The sequence below is a fragment of the Lolium perenne genome, chromosome 3 (genome assembly GCF_019359855.2).
Source record: "Lolium perenne isolate Kyuss_39 chromosome 3, Kyuss_2.0, whole genome shotgun sequence".
In the NCBI taxonomy this organism is placed as follows: domain Eukaryota; kingdom Viridiplantae; phylum Streptophyta; class Magnoliopsida; order Poales; family Poaceae; genus Lolium; species Lolium perenne.
This window is the reverse complement of record NC_067246.2, coordinates 176,623,778-176,637,193: the sequence shown is the minus strand read 5'-3', so window position 1 is coordinate 176,637,193 and position 13,416 is coordinate 176,623,778.

The following is a 13,416-nucleotide window of genomic DNA, read 5'->3' as shown; positions in this document are numbered from 1 at the left end:
CGCGGTTTTAGTTCATTTTTAGTTAAATTTGAACTACAACCATGACATTTACTATGGATCAGAGGGAATCAGTACTAATAAGGTAGTGGACATAAACAATTCACCCAACATTTTTGCCAAGAATCAGTAACTACTAGAGGTAATAGACATCAACATTTTAGCTCAAAAATTGCTCTCTACTCGGCAAATCCCTGAGACTTAGCATCGATGCTTGATAAAAATGAGCAGCAAAAAACTTACTTAAGGGTATGAGTAACTTAACTACCATGGATAATCAACTTAATTAAGTGACTAGAAACTCTACTAAAGTGAAACATAGCATGGATATTGCATCAAAACAAAATTTAATAAAAATGAGTAGTAAACAACTTACTTTAGGATATGGACAATTTAATTACCGAGGATAATCTACTAAACTGAAGTGGCTAGCAACTCTATTAAAGAGTGTTCAAGCGATTTAACAGAAGAGAAGGCAGTGATATGCACTTAGCGGTCAGCTGTAGCCATTCTTATTGAAAGATCGAGATGTCGCCTAGAGGGGGGGGTGAATAGGCAATTAAAAACTCTTGCGGATTTGTCTTGTAAGAATGCGGAATTAAACTATCGTTTAGTTTACAAGCACAAACCCTAAATATGCTAAGCTCAACTAAGTGTAACAATAGCAACTAGAGCTAAGCAAGATAGGCACAAGATATATGTAGCACAAGTGATAGCAAGATATATGTACTTCAAGCACGATGGCTATCACAAGGAAAGAGAGCTCGGGTATAGAAATAACCGAGGCACGCGGAGACGAGCATGTATTCCCGTGTTCCCTTCCTTTGCAAAAAGGTACGTCACGTTTGGAGGAGTGGAGGTCCCACGAAGGATTCCCCGCGCCACGAAGGCTCACCCTATTCTCCGAACCACACCCACGAAGGATAATGACCCTTTCCTTATGGTTAGCTTTTCCTCCGCTCCGGAGATGGCAAGCTCCACAACCACTTCACAAGCTTCACGAAGGAGAAGCCCGGTCCCCTTCACAATCTTCCACGAAGAGATCACTGGGGCACCAACCAAGCCAACTAGGAGGTCTCCCTCCAAGAGTAACAAGTTCACGGTCTCTCACTCGAACTAATCGTGTTGGAGAGCTCAACACTATGCAATGACGCAAAGCAAGAACACTAGAGGTGTTCAAGTCCTTCACACTCAAATCCCACCCAAACAACAAATGCTAGGATGAGATTGGAGAGGAAGAACAATGGGGAAAGTCAACAAAAGACCCCAAGATCTAGATCCCAAGAGTTCCCCTCACTTAGAGGAGAAATGGATTGGTGGAAGTGTAGATCTAGATCTCCTCTCTTAGATCCCTCAAGAATGAGCAAGAATCATGGGGGGAGACAAGAGAGAGAGCAAATTCTTCAAATGCAACAATGGAGGAGAGAGAATGGGAAGAACTAACTTGCTCAAGGTGGAAGAAGGGCTATTTATAGCATGGGAGCAAATAAAACTGTTGGGGGAAAAAGACAGAGAAAATCGCAGGAAAAACGGGCAGAAAACTGGCCAGAAAAGTGGCCCAGCCGGCTGCCAGGCCGGCCGACCGGTTTGGGCGCTGAGGAGGCTGGTGGCCCGTCCGGTCGGGCCGGCCCAAAGAACCGAGCGGGCGGCGCACGCGCACAGGCGGCAGATAGGCGTGGGGGCGCGCGGGGGAGCTGGCCGCGCCAGGTGGGCCGCGCGGGGCGGAGCGGAGAAGGCCCAGCCCGGCCAGGAGGCCGGTCAGGCCGGGCGGGGGTGCCGGGTGGGCCGGCGGCTGCCGGGCCCGGGGCCGGACAAGACCGGGGCCGCCTCGAATGGCGCCCGGCCGGCGTCAGCGCCCAGGCCGGTTTCGGCCGGGTGGGCCGGCGTGTGGGCCGGTCAGGCCGGTCGGCCGGCCGGCACCCCCCCTTTCTTTTTCTTTTCTTTTTATTCCTTTCTCCTTTTTCCCTTTTCATTAATAGAAAATGCTCCCGGACTCCGATTCGAATGAAACCAATTTTGTTGGAAAAATAACGACGAATAGAACCCTCACAGAACATTTTAGATGATTTTAGAGAGGGAGTCTCCCACCGTCAAGAAATGGTGAAGACGTCCAAACTCGAAAACGCAATAGAAGATGCATGCGGATTCCGTTTTCGATGAACTTGGGCTTGTTGTAAAGCTAGCAACAAGCTCAAGAACCTCACACAGAGAAACACCAAGAAGCAATAAGGATATGCAAAGTATGCAAAGGATTGAGCTCGCTAAGACGATGTGATCAAGTTACCCAACCAAAAGCCCCTCTTAGTAGTGCGGCTATTTATCCTATAATCCGGTCTCCCGTCAACCACCTTGAGACCGGTAAAAGGGAAACCTATCAAGGTCATACCTTTGCCTTGCGCATCCCGCTTGATCTTGATGATAACTCTTCAAGCTTCACTCAAGCCGGAATGCCTCACTTGATCAATGTTGCTTCGTGAAGACTCACAAATGCTCCCCCATACACTATGATGGGAAAGCCCAATTGATGCACATCTTCACATGTCCATTATCACCAAATGAACGGCAAGCTTCAAGCATGTGATCCACTTGAGATGCTCATCTTGAACTTTCCCAACTCAACCTTGTATCTTCACATACTCACTTAAGATAGAGCATAGCTAATATTGAGTTCCACATAGGAGCTCCATCTTCATTTCTTCTTCTTGATCATATCACATATATATCTTCAAGCTGATGATCTTAATGCCAATACACAAGATGTATCTTTATTTACATGGCATCCATACTTGAATCCAACATATGGAATACAAGTAGAACCTATGGAATATTCCTTTATATAAACTTCAATGAAAACATTAGTCCATAGGGGTTGTCATTAATTACCAAAACCACACATAGGGGCAATGTACCCTTAGACTTATCCTTGGCATCATCCGAGCATCGGTCTGGAACCCGCCGTCGTGCATCCTTCCAATTCTCTAACCGCCGCGTCCATGCACGGACAGCCCGGGTGCCGCGATGAGATCGTGAATGTTGCTCCTCCATGGAGACAACATTGCTAGAGAAAGAAGTAAATTATTGTGGTGTAATTACTAACTAGTGAGGGTTTCATGAAATTCGTTGGGTTCAAATGAACCCAACACTTCTATACCAGCTCCGCCACTGTCGTTGGAGATCATCTCGTCATCCTCGTCGTCAGAGAGAACGACGACTTTGTCGTCAGCTTCGACCATTATCACGTCGCCATCATCGTCGGAGAGATCGATGACTTGTTGGTATTGGTCGTCCATGTCGTCAGAGATGACGATCGGGTTGTCAGAGAAGGCACGAGGATTAAAGAGTGGGAGGGTGGGAGCCATAGCTGCGGCAAGTGGTGGTGGTAGAGCATCGGGCCTCTTCTATTTATATGCTAGAGGAGGCGCTGGAGCAATTTAGCGCTGCTAATTGGATTGGCGGGAAGGGTAGATCAAGGTTGGCGCCAAACCGTGAAAACTTGAACCGACTGGACCAAATCCTGCATTAATACAAATTTTCAGCTCGCCCGATACAATCGGGTAAATCGAATTCTATACCATAACAAGCACGATGCATGTATCCTTTCCACAAATTACATGTGTGTTCACAAAAAAAATGATTCCATGTACATATAGATTCGCCTGATTGGTTTCCATCAATTTTCGTTGGGCAAGAGATCACGCTGCAATAGTTAGATTAATATAAAGGTGGAAAGAAATCAACTAAATAATCTGATTAGTTAGTTATCATCGTAAAAGAAGAGAAGGAAATAATAGTCAGTCTAATATATAGATGGTATGAAATCAGCGTAACAGATTGCCAGATTAGTTAGCATATACCCATACTAGCAAGGATAGGAGCGGCGGCACGCCGCGCTGGCCTAGAGTTAAAGAATAAGGGATGCTTTAAATCATGTTAAATCAGTGGATGATAAGACATGCGGTAAAACGGAATCCAAGGCATTGAACCGACCATCTTATTTCCACAAACACCACGTCGCGCCCTTTGGTTGATTTTGATGTCTACAGAACATGTGTATCTTTGATGGTAATAGGTCTAAAAATACCTCTAACTTCTTGGTATGTTGATATATCTTTACTATTAAATGGGAGTTGGTCGTTCGACACTCAACGCGTTTGATGGTCGTCATTGAAGGCATCACATTCGTCCAATTTTTACCTCACCTCCCCGCTCAATATCTAACCATCCATCTCCCTGTTTGACTTGTGACAGCACCCACCGTCCCACCCCGATCATTAACTCTCAATCAAATCAAATACTGATGTCTTTCCTAAAGCTCTCAAATTAAATCTTTTATTTCCTTGATTGATATCGATTCTAGAAAACAGCGAGTAAGGCCTCAGATCGCCAATGATGACGCCACATCTCCCACCTCCCAGATCCCGGGTCAGCGGGTCTTTGATATTCGTATGATCAACAACGTCCTGCACCAATGCAGCCGGCAACAAAGCCGAGCCCGCGTGAGACAACAGCTCGACGGGTCAGGGTCGCCGGGACAGAAGGCAGCAGCTCGACGTCGACGTTGCCGGATCGACTTGGTCGTCCCAATTCTTGACTGACGTCGCCAACCAGCCGCTTTTTAGACTGATTGAAGCTGTTGAGTTGACTGGACCATATTAGGTATTGCATCGCCAATCATCTTCTCTTAAACAAATCGGTTGCGCCGTTCATGATTTCATGGGGGAGTGTTCATTATCCCGTGCATGGACTGGGGATAGCAGCAGCCGACCCCTTTCCTTGTCCGTATCTTCAATTTTGGCAGCTATTTCCTATGTATTTGCTGTCCTGGACGATTTTCACGTTTTCTCTGCCTGCTGCACAGCTCGAGGGTGTTGGGAACCCATGCTTTGGGCCTGAAAGGGATGTTTGATTAACTCTGTTTACTCATGTTTGCTAAAAATTCCGATTCCGCTATTAGACCACCAGATTGTGCAGGTTGTCCTACTTTAAATTCCTGTTAGTTTTGCCCTCGATTTGGATCATGTTTGGAGCTTTCAGGTTTAGTATGCTGCTACAAGAAATCGGAAGGCATCTTAGCTTTGGGTTGTACGTGTGTAAATTAACTATTTCATTCATCTTAGCTCTAAATTTTCAGTTTGTTTTGTCAGATGTAGAAATACCTTTCCGCGCGGATTATATCCGGTGCTAATACATGCTACTGTAGTGATTTTATCAAACAAACAATATTCTTCCATTATGTGAAATATTTTTTCTGCAAGATTGATGCTTTCACACATATATATCTGGTTTGCATCGCAACACATATATATACTTCCTTCTAAATGCATGTTTAACTTCCATTTTTTACTCTATCTAAATATCAGGGAAAGACTTAGGTAGGATCAGATCTTAGATAGGATCTATGAGATTAATTTTTTGCAAAGACAAAATATGTTCAAAAATTCTAAAAAAAAATGAGAACACACATCTATGTTACATATGCAGTGCCAAAAATTTGCAACTTCAAATTCGATATACACTCAGAGAGACAAAAAAGATAAATCTGGGTGTGAATAGTGTGAAATACTATTCAACCAGATCTGACACTATTCACAACAGAATTTGTCTTTTTTGTTTCTCCAAGTGTAGATTAGATTTTGAGCTGAAATTTTTTGGAGTTGTAGATACAACCTATATTCATGTTGCTAATTATTTTCAGATTTTTTCGCATAGCCAAAGTATGATTTCTCTAAGTTGATCCTACGATCCTACCTAATGGGGAGATCCTATACAAGTCTCTCCCTAAATATCAGATGTTTTCCTTATATCAATTTATTGACCAGCTGTGATACTGTAGCATGCTAGAGTGCTGCAAGATAGGCCGCTGATGAGGTTTGAAGAGGTACTCGAGACCTTGTGAAGGGATATTTACATCAAGGAGGTGAAGTAAGTAAACAAGATGTATATCCTGTCATGCTTTCCTCGATCAGACTCATGGGGTAAAGATGCTCTCACAGAGGTAGAGATCAAGCATTGAAATGTCCTTGTACTTATTGCACACATGATCTGACTCGGTTTAGCAAACATCATTATTTGTCAATTCAGAAAAGATACACATTGACCTCCATTTAGTCTCTATGTGGTGTTCATTGTTGCATAAATGGATTCCAAGACGAATAATACTGATTATCTAATCAAGTATGCAGTCCAAGTATGCAGTACATGCAGATAGAAATTCTCGCTAATTAAGAGAACAAAAGAATGTAGGTGGTAGTTTTGGCTCAACGTGTAAGGACCTACAAATACTATTCATGGTATTGCAAAGTTCTTTTCTATCTGTTGATTTCTTAGTAAGTATCAAACTTGCCATTTGTCTGTTTAGATGGTTCCGATGGTGAAAAAAGGTGAATAAATTGTGTTGTGTTACTCCTTTCTGTGGGTTATTTTAATCCCAAGTTAGGAAGTTTCTTATGATTCGAAATCCTGGATTTTCTGCTATTCTTAAAAGAAGGAAATATGAGAGAAAAAGAGCCCTCTTTTAGGGCCAATGAACATTGCAAAATTATTTTACAAAATTACTAGCTCAATGCGGGAGTGGAATTCACCACGATTAATGTTGGCAAAACAAGGATTGGGATGTTGCGTTTTCTCCAAAGTCATGGGCTACGAGAACGAGTATGGCGATTTACTTGACTCGGAGAGAACACTGACACACAGTTGCGAGTGGCATATTAGAATGGGGTGGCTATGGAGTACAATGGTGTCACTCTTAGGAAAAAGGGTTAGTTGGATAGAAGTCAAAGGAGAGAGATGAGAAATATCTGTAGTTTGAGTAACTCAAATTGGAAGCTCTTCCCCTCTGTTCGATGGAGTTGCTGTTAAAATGTTAGAAGATTTATGTGTTATGTTCACATGTGCGGCAGGAAGAAATGTGGTGGAAGTCATCACTTCGAGCCTGGTTATCCATATCATGGCGACATCTTCCTGTATGCAAGGTAAGAGAATTAAATGCTATCAAGATCATATTGGTGGTTAGCATTTTGAGTGCATTTCCTTATAGAAAATTATGGAGTGTAGTTTCTTATAGAGAAATAGAGAATTATGCAGTGGAGAGCTTTGGATACTTAATTACTCATGTTGTTGGCTGGGTATTAGTAGTAACATGCCAGATCTCTAAGGTGCGAAGGAGGGTGCTAATGCTTGTGCAAGTTCGTTTCATTTTAGATTATAGATTGGAAGTTTTCTTTCCTAATGCTTTCACAAAATCTATTTCTTTTACACAGCATAATTGTAGTTGCTTCTAGCGCAATTGGTACCAGATTGTCCCAGCTCATATATTTTAATTTATGTAGTGCGATACCTACATATTCGAAGCACGGTGTTGCCAAAAATATATTTAGTCTTCTTGTTACATCTAAACACTGTCACATTATTTTTTTCTTCCTTACCTTTTTATTCGCTTTGTAGCCTTGCTACAACTACAAGAATCGCCTTGTTTTCTCCACGGTTTTCCTTATAATATGCAAAGGCACACGTTTTGGTGTGTGTTCAAAGTGTGTGTTCGAGAGAATAAACACTGACAATATTTGTAAAATTATGACAGTGAAAATATAATATTTGGTCACACTTTTCTGCCTAGGCATGTTGTCGTGATTGTTCCAGCTTTTAGTTTGGATTTATTGTTTTCTTGTGATAGAGCAAAAATTACAAGGAAACCTTTACCAGTAGAGGTGGTGACCATTTGTGAAGATCCTTGTGCGCTCATTCATACTTATTAAGTCCAATCTACCCCTATATTGTTCGTATTGTGAAAGATATCTCAGAATAGAGCACAAGGTTAACTGTGCATTATGCCATATGTTTGTACACTTTCTGATATCACTTATTCTCAAATATTTCAGGAGAACCTATCTGCGCATTTTCCATTTCCTACAAGTTCGTTGGTTGAAGCTCTATTTTGCAGTTTTAGGAGCACCTCAATTTAAGTATGTGCTGGATAGGGGCATAGATATTTCAGCAGTACAACGCTCCATCAGAGAATATTGAATGGGCATTATGAAGATCAAGTCAGTCAAGGCCTCCATCGGAGAAAATTGAATGGACACTATAAAGATCAAGTCAGTCGAGGCTTTCTTCACTGCCTTCATATTTGACTTTCGGGTAACTGATTGCTCTCCCTGATTGTATAGTGCAATTTATATTATCGATTCTTTTGTGTAAAACTTTTTTAGATTGATTGCAAATTGATATAAGACATTCATGGTCACTGTGTTTTTTGTTCTTCTAATACTATGTGTCTAATTTTGTGTTTGCATGTACGATATATTTTCCCAATAAAACCATTGAACAACCGTGGCAACGCACGGGCATTCAACTAGTGTTGATAGTAAACCAGTATGTATCTTGGAGCATACATCACATTGCTAATTGTAAAACTTATAAAATCAATGCTAATTTGGTCTACAAATATTTCTCCTATTTGATTGAAATATATCTTGAGTTTGACCTGGCTATTGCCTTTTTCTTTATATGTGTTCCGCTGCAGGTAGTGAATGGATAGTAAGCTGCAACTTAAACTGTAATTCTATTACTCCTCAAATTCATATTAATTGACCCTAATATGGATGTATTTTAGTACTTTATTACTCAATATGATTTGTTTACAGAGAAAACACCAGGCAAACGGGAGCGGTGTTTTGAAACATGGGTGCATATGCTCCTTATATTTTGAAATGCATCTTACATACATTTTAAATTTCAAAAAAAATGAAACTAAAAGTTCGCACGTACATCTTCACGTCCTACATGCTCACAAAGTCGTTACATAAAAAAAATCAACTTATCATGTGACGTGTGTAAAAAAGACAAAATTCAGTGCTAAAATAATGTTTTTCACAAGATAAATTTTCTCTTTTTTATATAGACCACACAAAATATTGGTTTTTCGTGAAACTTGACGAAGGCACATATATTATGGAGATGTACATGTAGAATTTTTTCCAAATTTTTCGGCATTTCGAAATATAATTTATTGGTAGAGGGAACATACACACCCGGGAGCCGAATTGAATTTCCGCAGGCAAACTCCATAATATAAATATCAAATAAGCTACTGAACTAAGTAAGCACAAACTATTAGCAGCTGTGGATATGTCATGGCATGCCACAACCAGATAAAACTACCCATGAGCAGCAGGTCAACAGTTAGCCTACACTGGTAGAAAAATGGCCTTCCGTCCAGCCCCATTAGTCACCAAAATATAGGAACCGCGACTAATGGGGTCTTTAGTCGCGGTTCGGGTGGCGAACCGCGACTAAAGAGCTGGGCCCAGCGCGCTCGCTGGTCAGCTGGTGGACGGGAGGGGCTTTAGTCGCGGTTGGCCAGGCCAACCGCGACTAAAGGTCCTCAGGCCTGGTCCGAGGGCCTTTAGTCGCGGTTGGCCAGGCCAACCGGGACTAAAGGCCCATCCCTATAAAAGGGCCTCAGCTCACAGCACTTAGCCATTTGGTGCCACTTCTCTTCACAAGCTTCACAAGGGGGTGTAGGTTTGCTTTTGGTTCCTCTTATGCACACAAGGTGTTTGATAAAATGCCCCAAGAGCATGAAACAAACATGATATGAAGTGTTGGAGCCACACTTGAGCTTCCTCATTTATTTTTTCCTCCTCGATCGCGGTTAGCAACTTGAACCTTTCATGCATGTGTGTCATTGATAAAATATGCATGTGTGTAGTTCATTGTTTAATTTCTATTGTTTATAGCTAGTTAGTTTAACAAATGCATGATGGTTAATTATATATTTTATATTATAATAATGCAGATGAATCGGCAATGGATGTACGGTAACCGACTCTCCAGCGAGTTCACTACGGGTTTGAAAGATTTCCTCGTGGTGGCTAATGCGAACAAGCAGAAGGGTTTTGTTATCTGTCCATGTGTTGACTGTAAGAATCACAAGGGTTACTCTTCCTCAAAAGAAGTTCACCTGCACCTGCTTCGGCACGGTTTCATGCCAAGCTATAATTGTTGGACCAAGCATGGAGAAAGAGGGCTTATAATGGAAGAAGATGAAGAAGGGGATGATTTCATCGATGAAATCTATCTTGCTCATTTCGGTGATACTTTCATGGAGGATGCTGAAGGTGAAGGGGAAGGTGAAGGGGAAGGTGAAGAAGAGGCACGTGATGAGCCCGTTGATGATCTTGGTCGGACCATTGCTGATGCACGGAGAAGCTGCGAAACTGAAAAGGAGAGGGAGAATTTGGATCGCATGTTAGAGGATCACAGAAAGTCGCTGTACCCCGGATGCGATAATGGTCTGAAAAAGCTGGGTTGCACACTGGATTTGCTGAAATGGAAGGCACATGCAGGTGTAGCTGACTCGGCATTTGAAAACTTGCTGAAAATGTTGAAGAATATGTTTCCAAAGAATAACGAGTTGCCCGCCAGTACGTACGAAGCAAAGAAGGTTGTCTGCCCTCTAGTTTTAGAGGTTCTGAAGATACATGCATGCATCAACGACTGCATCCTCTACCGCGGTGAATACGAGAATTTGAATGAATGCCCGGTATGCACCGCATTGCGTTATAAGATCAGAGGCGATGACCCTGGTGACGATGTTGAGGGCGAGAAACCCAGGAAGAGGGTTCCCACCAAGGTGATGTGGTATGCTCCTATAATACCACGGTTGAAACGTCTGTTCAGGAACAAAGAGCATGCCAAGTTGTTGCGATGGCACAAAGAGGACCGTAAGTCGGACGGGGAGTTGAGACACCCCGCAGATGGAACGCAATGGAGAAAGATCGACAGAGAGTTCAAAGATTTTGCAGCTGACGCAAGGAACATAAGATTTGGTCTAAGTACAGATGGCATGAATCCTTTTGGCGAGCAGAGCTCCAGCCATAGCACCTGGCCCGTGACTATGCATCTACAACCTTCCTCCTTGGTTGTGCATGAAGCGGAAGTTCATTATGATGCCAGTGCTCATCCAAGGTCCGAAGCAACCCGGCAACGACATCGATGTGTACCTAAGGCCATTAGTTGATGAACTTTTACAGCTGTGGGGCAGACCTGTTGTCCGTGTGTGGGATGAGCACAAAGAAGAGGAATTTGACCTACGAGTGTTGCTTTTCGTAACCATCAACGATTGGCCTGCTCTTAGTAACCTTTCGGGACTGTCAAATAAGGGATACAATGCATGCACGCACTGCTTACATGAGACTGAAAGTGTACATTTGCCAAATTGTAAGAAGAACGTGTACCTTGGGCATCGTCGATTTCTTCCGAAAATTCATCCAGTAAGAAAGAAAGGCAAGCATTACAACGGCAAGGCAGATCACCGGCCGAAGCCTGCGGAATGCACTGGTGCTGAGGTATTTGATATGGTCAAGGATTTGAAAGTCATCTTTGGAAAGGGTCCTGGCGGACAATCAGTTCCGAAGGGAGCTGACGGGCACGCAGCCATGTGGAAGAAGAAATCTATATTCTGGGAGCTAGAATATTGGAAAGTCCTAGATGTCCGCTCTGCAATCGACGTGATGCACGTTACGAAGAATATTTGCGTGAACCTCCTAAGCTTCTTGGGCGTGTATGGGAAGACAAATGATACAAAGGAAGCACGGCAGGACCAGCAACTTTTGAAAGACCCTGATGACCGGCATCCGGAATGGTTTCAAGGTCGTGCCAGCTACGCTCTGACCAAAGAAGAGAAGGTCATCTTTTTTGAATGCCTAAGCAGTATGAAGGTCCCGTCTGGATTCTCGTCCAATATAAAGGGAATAATAAACATGGCGGAGAAAAAGTTCCAAAACCTGAAGTCTCACGACTGCCATGTGATTATGACGCAATTGCTTCCGATTGCTTTGAGGGGGCTCCTGCCGGAAAATGTTCGAGTAGCCATTGTGAAGCTATGTGCATTCCTCAATGCAATCTCTCAGAAGGTAATCAATCCAGAAGTTCTACCACGGTTACGTAATCGATGTGGTCCAATGTCTTGTCAGTTTCGAGTTGGTGTTCCCGCCATCCTTCTTCAATATTATGACGCACCTCCTGGTTCACCTAGTCGAAGAGATTTCCATTCTCGGTCCTGTATTTCTACACAATATGTTCCCCTTCGAGAGGTTCATGGGAGTATTAAAGAAATATGTTCGTAACCGTGCTAGGCCAGAAGGAAGCATCGCCAAGGGCTATGGAAATGAGGAGGTAATTGAGTTTTGTGTTGACTTTGTTCCTGACCTTAAGCCGATTGGTCTTCCTCGATCGCGGCACGAGGGGAGACTAAGTGGAAAAGGCACGATCGGAAGGAAATCAACGATATGTATGGACGGCCATTCTCTCGATCAAGCACACCACACGCTTCGACCAATTCCAGCTTGGTGGCTCCGTACTTTGAGAAACACAAGAATATTTTACGCTCGGACAACCCGGGGATGCCTGAATCCTGGATTAGGAAGGCCCACATGGAGACTTTCGGCAGTTGGTTGAGAAAACATTTAATGAATGACGATCATGTTGTAGATCAGCTGTACATGTTGGCCAAGACACCATCTTCGACTATACCGACTTTCTAAGGGTACGAGATAAATGGGAATACATTTTACACGATCGCCCAAGATAAAAAGAGTACCAACCAAAACAGTGGTGTCCGCTTTGATGCAGCAACCGAGAATGGGCAAAAGGTCACATATTATGGTTACATAGAGGAGATATGGGAACTTGACTATGGACCCTCCTTTAAGGTCCCTTTGTTCCGGGGCAAATGGTTCAAGCTAACAGGAGGTGGGGTAAAGGTGGACCAGCAATACGGAATGACAATGGTGGATTTCAACAATCTTGGTTACCTTGACGAACCATTCGTCCTAGCGAAAGATGTCGCTCAGGTTTTCTATGTCAAGGACATGAGTAGCAAACCGAGGAAACGGAAAGATAAGAAAACGATCAGTACATCATGCGATGATCCAAAGCGCCACATTGTTCTTTCAGGGAAAAGAAACATCGTGGGAGTGGAGGACAAGACAGACATGTCAGAAGATTATAATATGTTTGCTGAAATTCCGCCCTTCAAAGTGAACACCGACCCAAGCATTAAGTTAAATGATGAGGATGCTCCATGGATACGGCACAATCGTAAGCAAGCAGGGACACAAGGGAAGAAATGATGTGTAATAATTTATTGTACCAAACTTTGTTGAATGGATCATGTGAATTATATTACCCGTGATGTGTTTGGTGTCCATTTTCGAATGATTCGAGATACCACTGATGATACATGAAATTTGGAGTGATTTAGTCATACTCCTGCCTAGGCGTATAATATGCATACTCGTAGTCTTCATAGCCGCCGCCGTTGTACTGGTAGTCGTCGCCTTCTAAGTTGCCGCCATCGTCGTCGCTGCTTGTCGTCAGGCGGCGGCGCTCGTGGCTCGGGCGAGGGTAGCACGGGCG